This window comes from Xyrauchen texanus, chromosome 29 (genome assembly GCF_025860055.1).
Source record: "Xyrauchen texanus isolate HMW12.3.18 chromosome 29, RBS_HiC_50CHRs, whole genome shotgun sequence".
Lineage (NCBI taxonomy): Eukaryota > Metazoa > Chordata > Actinopteri > Cypriniformes > Catostomidae > Xyrauchen > Xyrauchen texanus.
In genome coordinates, this window is record NC_068304.1 from 24,429,024 (window position 1) to 24,443,424 (window position 14,401).

The window sequence follows — 14,401 nt, forward strand, 5'->3', positions numbered from 1 at the left end:
TACAACTAATCAAGAGGATAAGTACATCAGAGACTCTAGTTTGAGAAATAGATGAATCACATGTCCTCATCTGACATTTCATTGAATTCTACCTGCTCAACACCAGTTTCATATACAACAGTAAAGAGAAGACTCATGGGTGCTGGCCTTATGGGAAGAATTGCAAAGAAAAATATACTTTTGAAAATGAAAAACAAAAACAAAATGTTAGAGTGGGCATAGAAACACAGACATTGGACAACAGATAACTGGAAAAGTTTTATGGATCTTCATTGAGTTTTGTGGGATAAGCTAGACTGTAAGGTGCATGAGAAGTGCCCAACAAGTGCTACAGGAAGCGTGGAGTGAAATGTCACCTGAGTATCTGGACAAACTAAATGCTAGAATGCCAAGGATCTGCAAAGCTGTTATTGCTGCACGTGGAGGATTTTTTTAATGAGAAAACGTAATTTTTCACGTTATTAATGTCCTGATTATACATTGTGATCAGTTGAATGCCACTTTGGTAAATAAAAGTACCAATTTCCTTCCATAAGAGCAAAATCTTTACATATTTAAAAAATTATGGCCACCAGTGTAGTTGTATAGAGGCACACTGTTGCTATGTTCCACACCAACATTTTGGTCCACACCCCACCCTCTACCCACTACCCTCAGCACCTCCATGTTGTCAGAAGATATCTCCACTGTAACCTAAGATTCCGTACCTGCCACAGTGTTACCACTGAACAAAGAAAAAAGAAGAAAGAAAAAGAAGAAAGAAAATACATGCCAAGGCTTGTTCTGCAAGCCTACTATTCTGACACACACAAAGACGGCACTCATCCAGGCTTTGTGTTAAGGATTACTGGAGCAGATATACTAAATCCAACCAAACTGAGATTATGGCTTCTGTCTTTCCCAGACAGACTCATCGCCCCATTTACAGGTATTGCCCCAATACTTATTGTCTAATCATATAGAGAGACTGGAGTCATTTCTCACCATGGACAATCAGAGAGGGTTGTGAAAAAGAAATCGACCCTAAATCATTTTACTGAAAAAGCAGAGGGCTATAACTGATGACATACATGGATTTGTGGGCAGGGTTGAGAACATGCATGATGTACAACTACTAACTTGTTGTATAAGTTTCTTATAAATGGTGTGTCTCACTTTGTTTTTAAAGTAACATGCCTCTCCCTGAATGTCTTTTAGAAATATGAGTTTATGTTGTTGAAAAAAAAAGGAAGAAAGAATGTATATTAAAAGCCTGTTTTTATTAATGTAATTTTTTTTAATGTTTCTTATGTAAAAATCTCTTAAGTAGTTTTCAGTTGTACAGCCTAGTTATCAATGTAACATCTGCTTACTAATACTTCTGATTTAAATGTAAGCCTGTAAGACTTGATTCAGTTAGAAATGCAATTGACTTGGGAAATGAGTGCTGACAGGTCAAAGATGCCTAAGGTAGGATTTCAAAGCTTTTGTTTAACAATTTTCTGAATAAATGAGCAAAAAGTTATCCAATTATCTATGCTCTTACTTAATTACTGATAATATGAGCAACTGAACTGCCAAAATAAATGCAGTAGGATTAGACATTAATGAATCAGATGTTAATCAGTCACCTGCACTTCTTATAGAAGCTGCCCACAAATTCTGGCTTGCCACCGTGTTGTCCCCTCCATATTGTAACTTCCTCTTTGGTCACACCACATGGACTATCATTTCAAATTAGACTTGCTGCTCTATCCAGTAAGGATAACAGAGTAGATTATCAACTACAGGACTACAAAAAGACTAAGAAAACCACAGATTTTCCCTTGAAATCAGCACAGAAAATTCAAAAATAGTCTGCGGATTCTCTGGTCCTGTCTGTACATCTTCCAGTTACTGGTTCTGTTGACTTTCATTGACAAGGGAGGGTCAGTACTCCTGAGTCATATCCCAGGTGTCTAACAAAGCACTTTCCACTGTTTGCAAGAGGTGGGGTATGGGCTCAGGGTATAAACAGAGGTTTCTCCACTAAAATCAGTCCAAAATAAAAGAGATGGTGCTCACTTATAATTACAGATTTGGTTCTACAAATTTAGATGCTGATATCAGAAAAATGATTTAGATCTGCCATAGTGCTTGATACACACCTTGACCTTTCAAGTTTAAATCATTGAGTTGACTCAATAGACCCTTTTCACATTTCCGGATTTGGAATGCAGAATTAAACTACTGTGGGATAAACTGCTATAGCGGTGAATGGGAGAACACAGCAAATATTATTTTTGCATTCCCATTTGCTTCAACAGTAAAATAATAATAAAATCAAATATCCATAATTGTGTTTCCACAACTTTCCAAAAGATAAAATAAAAAAAGGAGAGCATTGGATTACGGCAGTCAGAAAAGAGAAAGATCCCAAATATACACATATACTGTATATGGCTGATCTTGCAATTAAGCAACATTGTTCAATATGAAATCATTTGTTAGGCTGACTGGAACAACATTTGGTTATGAAGAGGAGCGTTGGCTTAACTAAACACATATCTGTCATTATAATCAATGTCGTTGCGGCTCAAATGGACATTCAGAAGACAAAATTTCTTTGTTTGGCAAAGGTTGGTGAAAGGGTAAGTCACAGAGAGGGATGAGCTGCTTTCAGTGGCAATGCTTGCCTATGTTCATCTCTTCTCTTTCTAAAACACACACACATACAGTCTTATCTCACACAAACTGTCTCTCTCCTCCTCTTTTTTGTGCTTTTTTCTCTTATGGTTCCATTGGATGCCTTTAAAGAATTCAATTTTCTTCTACTTTTTGTTTGGGAGCCTCATTGGTTGCCAATTGCCTAACGGAGAAGGATTCACCTCTTTGTCATTCAGTTGCATTGTGTCAAAGGATTTTCAGGTGCAAAAGGACATATTTAAATGAAGTAACAGGGATGAGGAAAGAAAGTCATACAAGTTCAGAATGACTTTGACAGAATTTACATTTTTGTGTGAACTATCCCTTTAAGGTCAATTCAAAACTCACAAGCAAGTTGCAGCAGATTTTGCTGCATATACTTTATTTACAGTTAATAGGGAGAAATATCTGCAAAACTTGAATGAGTTCAAAGCTTCACATAAAGTGTACAATAGGACAAAGTTAAATCTGTTAAATTTGAAAACCTGACCCATGCTGCTGACTGAATATGTTGAGGGCTGTCTTACCATCTTACTGTACAGCAATAAGCAGAGAGGCTTCATTCTTCAGCCATTTACTCAGTATTTCTCATACTTAAAACTACAAGGAGCAGCCAACACCTTCCCTAAATATTGATATAGATGCAACAAAAAGGCAAGTATGGACAGCATCTATAGCCTGGGCAGTTTTTTGGCTGGCTGATCCGGCAGGAACTGAGCTGTGTGACTTTCTTATCTAAAACTGCTGTGTGATTTCAAATTTCCTCTGTGTGGGCTGAGACAGCTGAAAGCCTAGGATTTATTTTCAGAGCTATACACTGACAGATATTGGCAGGAATGCCAATGTGTCACAAGAGCAGCTGTTTACACACACACTCACACACAGACACATGCATGCTCACACACAAACATGCATAGATCTCTAGGTCCAAATCAATAGTGTATTTAGCAATAATGGTTTCCAGTTGTTAGGATTACCCTGAGACACATTTTGTATTATAGCGTTCCTTCTTTTGTGGTTGGTGTGTGTACTATATGCATACAGGCCTTTGCCAAATGGAATAAAGGTGGTTTTTAACTGCGAGTGGTTTAGTTTAGATCAAGGCACTGCACTACTGAAACAATAAAATGTCAAACAGACAGATATATCTGGGACTCATGGTGCAGATCACCTTACCATAGAAAAAAAGGGAGAGGGTGACAGCAGCAGGAAAGAACGTGTTCACCATCTGGATAAATTGTAGAAAGCGCTGTGCATCCTGCCATATGCTCAAACAAAGGAATCATTTAACTGTTTGCAAAGATTTGCCAGTCTAATTTTGCATTCTGGACTGCTTGCTCCTTTCGAATCTGCTGTTGTCTGTTTTGGTTGACACGAACAAACTGGAACGGACTGTGGTTACATAACAATATCCATCCTGCTTTCACTCAGCTCAATGAGACCTAAGCACTAAAAGTGCTGAGAATATTACTGCTCCTCCACTGTGTTTGAATTGGCATTCTGCTCCAGCTTCACTCAGAAAACTGATGGCTGGTCTTGGCACAGCAATACCCAAACACTTGTTTTAAGACCTAAATAACAATACTGTCATAGTACAGGAGAATTTGAATTGGCCAAAATTCGAGGCGCCCACATTTGACTTGGTTTGGACAACAGAGCCATTTTCAGTGGACTTTCCAGATATTGTTTCAGGGAGACATATTTTTTATTTGTGTAATGGAGGAATCATGGATTGGATTTAGCCGTTCCTTTTCCCACATTGCACTTATTAAACAGCACCCAACCCACACTGGGAGGGAAACCAAAGCATGCAGACATCTGCTGAAGTCACTCCGGCCCTATTTTACTGGAGATGTCCAATATAAAGATTCCTGCAAATAGATAAAAGAAGGACGAATGTTTTTTTTTTAATTATTATTATTATTATTATTTGGTAGATTATACTGCAACACATTTTTGTCAGGTACTGTAACTAAAAATATTTTAACAGCTAACTTCAAAGTTGACAGGTTTATTCAAATCAAAAACATTATTTAAAGATAAAATGTTTAACTTTAAATACCATGTGTATATATATATATATATATATATATATATATATATATATATATATATATATACCACAGTTAGTTCTGATCCTCGAATCTGATTGGACGAGAGACGTTCCATGAGCACTGATGGTGTGACAGCATCAGCATTCAGACACTTCACTGTGAGTATCACTCCACTTGTGTTTGTGCTGTTCTAAATTAAAGTGTAAGAGCAGTGCATATGTCTTAAGAGTTACTGTCTTTATTTTTGAAATTACATATTTTAACCAGCAGGTGGTGGAAAAAGATCATTTTTGTGTGTAATATGAGCCAGTTGGTTACGTAAAGTGAATCCGTTAGTCATTGTTTACATAGAACTGTGCTCTGTGAGTTTACACATTGGATACATTCTGTTTAAAATGGCGGAGGACATCGCTGTTTCTATAGTGAATGACATTTGTGCACTGGCTACCCAGAAATAGAGAGGAATACCCCGCTTGGACATCTATATTCCACTGAGAAAGCTGACCTTCAGAAAGCTGTAAGCATCTCTGATTGGGTGTGCCAACAGATGATCGCACAAGCTCCATCTCTCTCTCTCTCTCTCTCTCTCTCTCACACAAACACACACACACACACACACAGACAAACATACACACATCCATCCGTCTATCCTTGTTTATCCAACGACTAGTTAGAAACAGCACATGCTGTGATACTATTTCTGAAGTGAACATTTTGAATTACTAATGGAGGCTAGGACGCATCATTTGTTTTGAACCAGCAACAGCAGATTCTGATCGGTCGCATTATAAAGTAGTTCCATGCACAAATGAGTTTTTATGACCGTACTCAGTTTTTCCTAATTTCTTAAAATGTACTTGTTCATTGAACTGTTGTATATAAGCAATATCACACTCAAAATCATGCTATATGGCTACTATATATATATATATATATATATATATATATATATATATATATATATATATATATATATATATATATATACTTTCTACTGTCAAATCTAATATGCAGAGAAAACTAAAGCTCTAACTAACTTGCCCCTAAAGCACTATAAAATATATCGTTCTTTTTGTTTGAGCCTCCCTACCCAATACAGCAACAACTATTGTTTCCATCAAAGTCATGAAATTTTTTTTTTTTGAATAAAGCAGTATTTCCAACCCATGTGTTTAACAGAACAAAACTGGCACTTTCTAATTATATCTCATTTATCGCAAAATATTGCATTAAAAATATTTTTTATTTGGAAACATGTGTTTGTTCGATAAACTGCAGATCCTGGAAGTATTCTGGAAAGCTGTTTGTTTATTTTTGCAAATCCATTTGGTGATGCTTTAGTGGCAAAGAAAATACACACTTCACCTTCAATATGTTTGTGTTAATTCATGTGACTATAGTAGTTTTTTAAGGTTAGGTCAGAAATTACTCCTTTATGTAACAATTGCATGCATTCACTTTTTACAGTGTGCTTACAGCATAAAATATAATTTTGAAGAATATCACAACTTTCAGTTTCTTGAGTTTCAGTGTTTATAGAAAACGAGGTGGTGTAGATTGTGTAGTCTCTATATATAGTGTGTTTAATTAAAGTTCATGGCAGGTAGACCAGACTGCATGTTGAAGCAGGAGAAGAATGGCAGCATGGCTTGAAGGCAACTATGAGTCACTGGTATTATTTTGGCATTGGCAGTTGTTTTGGGCCTCTGCCTTTTTTCTGTTTCAGCTAAATTTGACCAGAGCCAGTTTCTGTTTCTCAGGGCTTTCTGTGCCCTGCCCTGATAAATGTACAGATGGCACAGGACAAGAAACATACTAAGGGTGCAACTTTATATTGAAAACCTCACATGAAGATTATTTGAGGTTTGGTCATAAACATTACCACAATTTGTCAACCTAATTGTACTGGTTTCTGACACATCTTATTATAACAAGGACATTAGCAACAAAAAGCTACTATTTAAAGGCACACTATGACTTACAGCATCAGATTCATCTGGTTCAACTTCATACCGCTGCCAGCGAATACTGAAATAAATGTGATAATAAGGCCAAGTGTTAACAGGATTTATCTGGTAGACTCCTTATTCTTTCAATAGTACTTCCTCCAAAAATGTAAACATTATTTTTTTTTTCCTTACACTTTTAAATCATGGAACAAGAGCTTGACAATAATGACATCTACTTTCATTTATTTTATTTTTAGTTTGATTAAAGAAAGTTAATGTTAATGTTATGCCATGCAAAACGGTTGGTACCGTAAGCTTTAACACTTAGAAAAAAAAAAGACGTTAATTGTTATTTAAAGTAGGCATTTTTATGGTGGGGTGCAGTATTACATGTTTAAAAAAACAAGTCTCCAAGCTTTTTTCTCCAATGAGAGCTACATTTAGATACAACTCAGTAGGGAGCAAAGTGTCCCACAAATTACTTCCACATGTTTGTCATTTAGTGCCAGAATACCTTTCATGTTGTTTGTACGATTTGCTCCATCTTAAACAAATACATTGCAGACAAGATGGAGCAATCACCGTCTAATTTTACTGCGAGCGATCAATAATAGTGTAATTTAGCTCATCAGAACACTGGCTTCAAGTCTCACAGGCTGACGGGATATCTGCAAGTAATTTTCCAGTAATCAACTGTCTGTGGTTTTTAATTAATCTGGTACTCCATGGTGATATGTAACCAGCTCATTAATGAGTGAAAGTGCATTAAATAAAAATCTGTTTAACCTCTAACCATACTCTTCCCAGCACATATGACAATGACATTTTAACCCCAGTATGTAGCATGGTTCTGTTGTTACTGTTACAATAACAAGTGGTTAACTGCTTGATGAATTTATGTTTATAAAGACTGAGGGTTTCTGAAGGTTTGAAAATTATGAAATATCTAAAGTTTGTATGTTTTGTAATAAATGTAAATATTAGCCAACAATGGGGCCTGTGTTTAAATCCCAACCTATATATATATATATATATATATATATATATACACAGTGGGTACGGAAAGTATTCAGACCCCCTTAAATTTTTCACTCTTTGTTATATTGCAGCCATTTGCTAAAATCATTTAAGTTAATTTTTGTTCCTCATTATTGTACACACAGCACCCCATATTGACAGAAAAACACAGAATTGTTGACATTTTTGCACATTTATTAAAAAAGAAAAACTGAAATATCACATGGTCCTAAGTATTCAGACCCTTTTTTCAGTATTTAGTAGAAGCACCCTTTTGATCTAATACAGCCATGAGTCTTCTTGGGAAAGATGCAACAAGTTTTTCACATCAGGATTTGGGTATCCTCTGCCATTCCTCCTTGCAGATCCTCTCCAGTTCTGTCAGGTTGGATGGTAAACGTTGATGGACAGCCATTTTCAGGTCTCTCCAGAGATGCTCAATTGGGTTTAAGTCAGGGCTCTGGCTGGGCCATTCAAGAACAGTCACGGAGTTGTTGTGAAGCCACTCCTTCGTTATTTTAGCGGTGTGCTTAGGGTCATTGTCTTGTTGGAAGGTGAACCTTCGGCCCAGTCTGAGGTCCAGAGTACTCTGGAGAAGGTTTTCGTCCAGGATATCCAGGTACTTGGCCGCATTCATCTTTCCCTCGATTGCAACCAGTCGTCCTGTCCCTGCAGCTGAAAAACACCCCCACAGCATGATGCTGCCACCACCATGCTTCACTGTTGAGACTGTATTGGAGAGGTGATGAGCAGTGCCTGGTTTTCTCCACACATACCGCTTAGAATTAAGGCCAAAAAGTTCTATCTTGGTCTCATCAGACCAGAGAATCTTATTTATCACCATCTTGGAGTCCTTCAGGTGTTTTTTAGCAAACTCCATGCAGGCTTTCATGTGTCTTGCACTGAGTAGAGGCTTCCGTCGGGCCACTCTGCAATAAAGCCCCGACTGGTGGATGGCTGCAGTGATGGTTGACTTACTACAACTTTCTCCCATCTCCCGACTGCATCTCTGGAGCTCAGCCACAGTGATCTTTGGGTTCTTCTTTACCTCTCTCACCAAGGCTCTTCTCTCCCGATAGCTCAGTTTGGCCGGACGGCCAGCTCTAGGAAGGGTTCTGGTCGTCCCAAACAACTTCCATTTAAGGATTATGGAGGCCACTGTGCTCTTATGAACCTTAAGGGCAGCAGAAGTTTTTTTGTAACCTTGGCCAGATCTGTGCCTTGCCACAATTCTGTCTCTGAGCTCTTCAGGCAGTTCCTTTGACCTCATGATTCTCATTTGCTCTGACATGCACTGTGAGCTGTAAGGTCTTATATAGACTGTGTGTGGCTTTCCTAATCAAGTCCAATCAGTATAATCAAACACAGCTGGACTCAATTGAAGGTGTAGAACCATCTCAAGGATGATCAGAAGAAATGGACAGCACCTGAGTTAAATATATGAGTGTCACAGCAAAGGGTCTGAATACTTAGGACCATGTGATATTTCAGTTTTTCTTTTTTAATAAATGTGCAAAAATGTCAACAATTCTGTGTTTTTCTGTCAATATGGGGTGCTGTGTGTACAATAATGAGGAACAAAAATGAACTTAAATGATTTTAGCAAATGGCTGCAATATAACAAAGAGTGAAAAATTTAAGGGGGTCTGAATACTTTCCGTACCCACTGTATATATATATATTCACTATTCTTCAAGTGTCAAATGGGTGTGTCTCATCAGTTCAGGGTCGGTAGTACTCGTACAGTGAAACTGAACCTGCAAATGTCCTGATTATATTTGGTTCTACACAGCTGTGAGTCAGCCCTCTCAATTACGAATACGTTTTTTTTTCTTTTGCCAATGATTATCTGCACAGATTTCTGGTTCCTGCACAGGCTATTGTGTGCAAATTCACAATATTTGCAGGACACATTTTCTTCACTGAATATTAGAATCAGAACAGAATGATACTTTATAGAGAAAATGGAAGAATAGACATTTTATCTCTTTTCTTTTCCCCAAAAAGAAAATAACATTTAAATGCATTCTTATGTAAACTTGATATTTCTATATAACCATTGTTTTCATATGTGGGTTGATACTGAGAGAGGGCTTTTGCAGATCTAAATTATTCTCCTCGGTTTTCATAATTTGTAATTTTTTGTTCCCTTTTCAAAAGCTACACTTCTGATGCTGCACTGGAAAAGCGTCAGCGCCCACACTTCATTCGTGGGGTTCTCGCATGGATCTGGCTGAGGAGCGAGAGACGGGTTCGTCCCTTTCGCGCGCTCTCTCCCAAGACCCATATGGTCCTTCCCGCGACCTTGAAGCGCGCTCCGGCGCCTCTTCGGTTCACGAGGGGGACCTTGAATTTCTACCCACCTCAGAGCATTCCGTCCATGCTAACAAATCAGCGGAGGAATTACTCGACGTGGTTACTTGTGCGGTGGCCAGGCTTCAGTTAGACTGGCCATGCCAACAAGAGATCCCCAAACGCTCCAAGTTGGAGGATAGATTTCTTTCTGGTGACCGGGGGAAGGGAACACCTTATCAGTCCCTTCCCTTCTTTGATAACCTCCATGTTGAGCTCTCTCGCTCATGGGGTAAGCCTTATACTTCCCGTGTCCACGTACCCTCGACATAGATATATTCGACTATCGTGGGTGCTGAGACACGGGGGTATTCGATGATGCTGCCGGTTGAAGAGACACTTGCGGGTTATCTCTTGCCGGGTCCGGCATCGTCACTTAAAAAAACCCTCTCTCCCCACAAAGCCTTGCCGAACTACCTCCATCTTAGCGGGGAAGGCTTATCAAGCAGCTGGTCAGGCTGGTGCTGCTGTGCACATGATGGCAGTGTTACAGGTGTACCAGGCTGACCTGCTGAAGGAGCTGAGTGCGGGTAACACACTCGACGAAGAAGCTTTTTCTGAGCTTCGTCGAGCCACAGATCTATCTCTCCGCGTGACCAAGCAGACAGCCCATGCCATTGGCCGGTCAATGTCTGCCTTGGTCAGCATGGAAAGGGACCTTTGGCTCAACCTATTGGGCATCAAGGACAAGGATAAAGTTTTCCTCCTCGATGCCCCGGTTTCGCCTTCTGGCCTATTCGGGGACGCTATGAACAGTCATCTCCAGGTTCCAGGAGGCAAAAAGCCACAAGGAAGCCTTCAGGCAGTTTTTTCCTTGCCGCACTCAGGGGGTGGGCCCGTCGGCCACCCAGACCCACCTCGGTCCTGCTAGGAGGGAGGCTCAGAAGCAAAGCGTGTACTGTATACATACAGTACTGTGTGTATGTATATATATATATATATATATATATATATATATATATATATATATATATATATATTGAGATTAGGCAAGTATTAAAGATTTTTAATACACATTATTAAACGCTAGGCCCAAAATGCGTTATACGGGTAAGCATAATCTCACGGAAATGTTATTGACATAAATTATTGCCTTAGAACCCACCAGTCAATGGAAAAAATTGATACAGTGGCGAACGTCAAGACCAATTTAAAATTCAGGACAGTAATATTGTTCATATACTGTAACACAAATTAAAGATTGAGCCAAGCATGTTTATGTCCATTAAATCATACAATGAACCATAGTGCCAGAAGAGCTTTTTTGACATAAAACAAAAATAAAAATAAAAGATTGCCAGTTAATACAGTAGTTTCAACATCATAGGCCTCACACATCAATCTTCCCACATTTTAGAACCACTGGAATGGACAGCGGCTATTAACTAATCTGACCACAAAAGACAACAATCTTAATCTTTTTTTTAAACAGACACACTAATCTTAGAACTATAAAACAGACATAACACAAGAAGGACATGATTGCCAGATCACCACTTCATAGCCTTAGACTAACCAGAAACAATGAACTAGTATCTATAACCTAGTATCAAAATCACTGATTTTTAATAAATACATTAACTTACCTTTACTTGAACACAAAATCCATGCTTCTCTCCTTGCGAATGAACATCTCTGTCACTTTGCTGTAAAAGTTACCTGTTTGTTGAAGTTTTGATAGCCTCTCTTACTCGATTTTTAATTGGAATAACTTTGCCAAATCCACATAGGTCATCGATGCCTTCACTGCAGATATCCATTGAAGCTCTTAATAATGCATAAGTTACGTGAACTTGAACGTGTTGACAGAAAACTAAAATCTTACCTATCAGATGGAGTGACTGAAAGAAGGAGCTTCTCATTTTGGTAAGCATGCTTACCTTGGTCATTTGTAGTGGCGGGCATGATTCAATTTGAATTAATGATAGTGTTGAATGAAAGGGCAGTAAACAATGGAATCAGAGAATGCATAACATAAAGTGCTTATACCTGAGGTGGGGCCAAAGCGAATAACTGTATAACTGTCTGTGCTGCTCAAGTGAGGGGTAGATGACGATTTTTAACAAAAATAGTAGTTTAACAATTATATTTAAATATTTCATATTGTCATTTTTATTTTCTTATATGTGCGTGCGTGCGTGTGCGTGTGTGTGTGTGTGTTGAGGAGAGGCCATGGTCGAGTGTTCGTCTGGGGAGACAGGAAGTGGTAAGGATTTTCACCTGAGAAGAATTGCTGGGAATTGTTGTTTCTTTGTTCGCAGTGAGCGACGGGGCCAGGGCTGCTGCCAGTCACACCATATATTTAAATTTGCTCGTTTGGCAGACGCGTTTATAACAAAGTGACTTACAAAAGATGAAAACAAAAGTGAATCGTCTTAAGGGGACAGTGGTACGAAAAGTGTCATATTGCAATGTTTCACTAGCATCAGAATAGTATTCAAAACAGATTAGTACAAGTGCAACAATAATTTAAAAAATATAGATATTATTATTTAATGACTGGTTAAGTGCTCATGGAAAATATTTGTTTTTAGCCATTTTTTGAAGACAGAAAATGAGTCAGCTCCACGGATGGAGTTGGGAAGGTTATTCCACCAATGTGGTATGATGAAGCTGAAAGTAAGGGAAAGAGTTTTGGTGCCTCTTTGTGTTGGAACAACAAGGCGAAGTTCCTTAGCCAACCACTGGCTTCTAGTGTAGTTCTGCAGAAATGATTTTAGGTATGCTGGAGCAGACCCAGTGACTGTTCTGTATACCAGCATCAGAGCCTTGAACTTGATATATGCATCAACCGGCAGCCAGTGAAGAGAGACAAGGAGTGGTGTAACATGCTCTCTCTTTGGTTGATTAAAGACCAGATGTGCTGCTGCATTCTGGATCATTTGCAGGGGGTTTTCATTTGCATAATTGCACATGCAGAGAGGCCTCCAATGAGAGTGTTACCGTAGTACAGTATAGTTATGACAAGTGATTGAAAAAGAAGTTGTGTGGCATGTTCAGAGAGGAAGGGTCTTATCTTCCTGATATTGTAGTGCAAATCTATATGATCTTGCAGTCTTTGAGATGTGGTCTGTGAAATGTAGTTTGTTATCAATGGTTCCCCTAGATTTCTGACCATTTACTGTTACGCAGTGAAGCAAACGTGTGAAGAATAAATGTACCTTTGAGTTGCATTCTCTGTCTCCTGCATCCTCGTTCATTGAACTTTGACACAATATATATTGCACACACCCCCTCCCCCCCAGGACCAATGGCAAAAACCAAGGGGAAAATACATAATTTTTGTTCATCACAGCAGCTCTCACAGCAGCTGCCATCCTCCATCTGCCAGACAGACAAGCTGTGAAGAATTGTGAAGGGTCAATATTTGGGTTGCAGCTGTAGTAATTTTTGCTCTGTATCTCTGGCCTTGGTGAATGGACATTACAAAAGGAAGAGAGGACTTACCCCTACAGCTGTGCATACAAGCCCACTCTGCACAACCCTCCTCCAATCTACACATGCTCTAGAAACAGAGGGAAAATGGCATGTGCAATGAGCCTAACATGAATCACTGACTAGTTGCTTGTTGATTCTTATCTCTGCTACCCACTGGTTTGAAGATAAAAACATTTATGGTGTAATGATATCTACTAAGGCTGTTGATTTAACATGTAAATTTAGTGTGATTACTTATTTAAAAAATAAAGTGCTAAACAATTAACACAATTAATCATGCCCCCTGATTCTGCATAATTTCATCAGCAATTTTCCTACCTTCAAAGCAATGCAAGCTTTATAAACCACTCGTGAGTGGGGGCAGTCAGCGAAACTCCAGCTGTACAGGTAACAAACCACACTTACCAAAAGCAGTTACTCACAAAATGAGTGTGAGTTGCCTCATACAGCAGGAAGCTTTCTTGCTTTTAAATACAGCTTGATGGAGTACAAACAAAAGCAGGACTTGAGATAGGTTAAGCAAATAAAACTTCCAAAAAACGCAGCATTTATGGCACGAGACGATGAAAATCTTAATAATGTGGCGAGGTGCTCCAAAAGTGTTCAAATCAACAAAAATAGCACAAAAGCAGCAAGAAAATGTCCTGTGAAAGCAAAGTCAACCTTGGACAGATTAACAAACCAGCAATTAAACAGTAATTACTGCTGATAGATGTGGATTGTAGACCAATTATAAGCTTATGTTCAATTAAATGGAATTAAAACAAACAATATATTGTATATTTAATTAAACAACATACACCGATCAGCCACATGATTAAAACCACCTGCCTAATATTGTGTAGTTCCCCCTCATGCCACCAAAACAGCGCCAACCTGAATCTCAGAATAGCATTCGAGGAGATCGGCAGTTACAGAAATACTCAA

The 14,401-nt window shown here is 38.7% G+C and overlaps 1 protein-coding gene across 2 annotated transcripts in view; it reads left to right on the forward strand.

Annotated features, from left to right (window-relative positions):
• LOC127623272 (repulsive guidance molecule A-like) overlaps positions 1 to 14,401 on the forward strand; it is a 67,955-nt gene that overhangs the window by 20,882 nt on the left and 32,672 nt on the right. The window contains exon 1 of one of the 2 annotated variants that reach the window (XM_052097658.1): positions 4,826 to 4,876. The exons of the other annotated variant lie outside the window; for it this stretch is intronic. The gene's annotated coding sequence lies outside the window, so the exon portion shown is untranslated. Of the gene's footprint in view, positions 1 to 4,825; positions 4,877 to 14,401 lie in introns of those variants that run through there. 2 annotated transcript variants of the gene reach the window in all.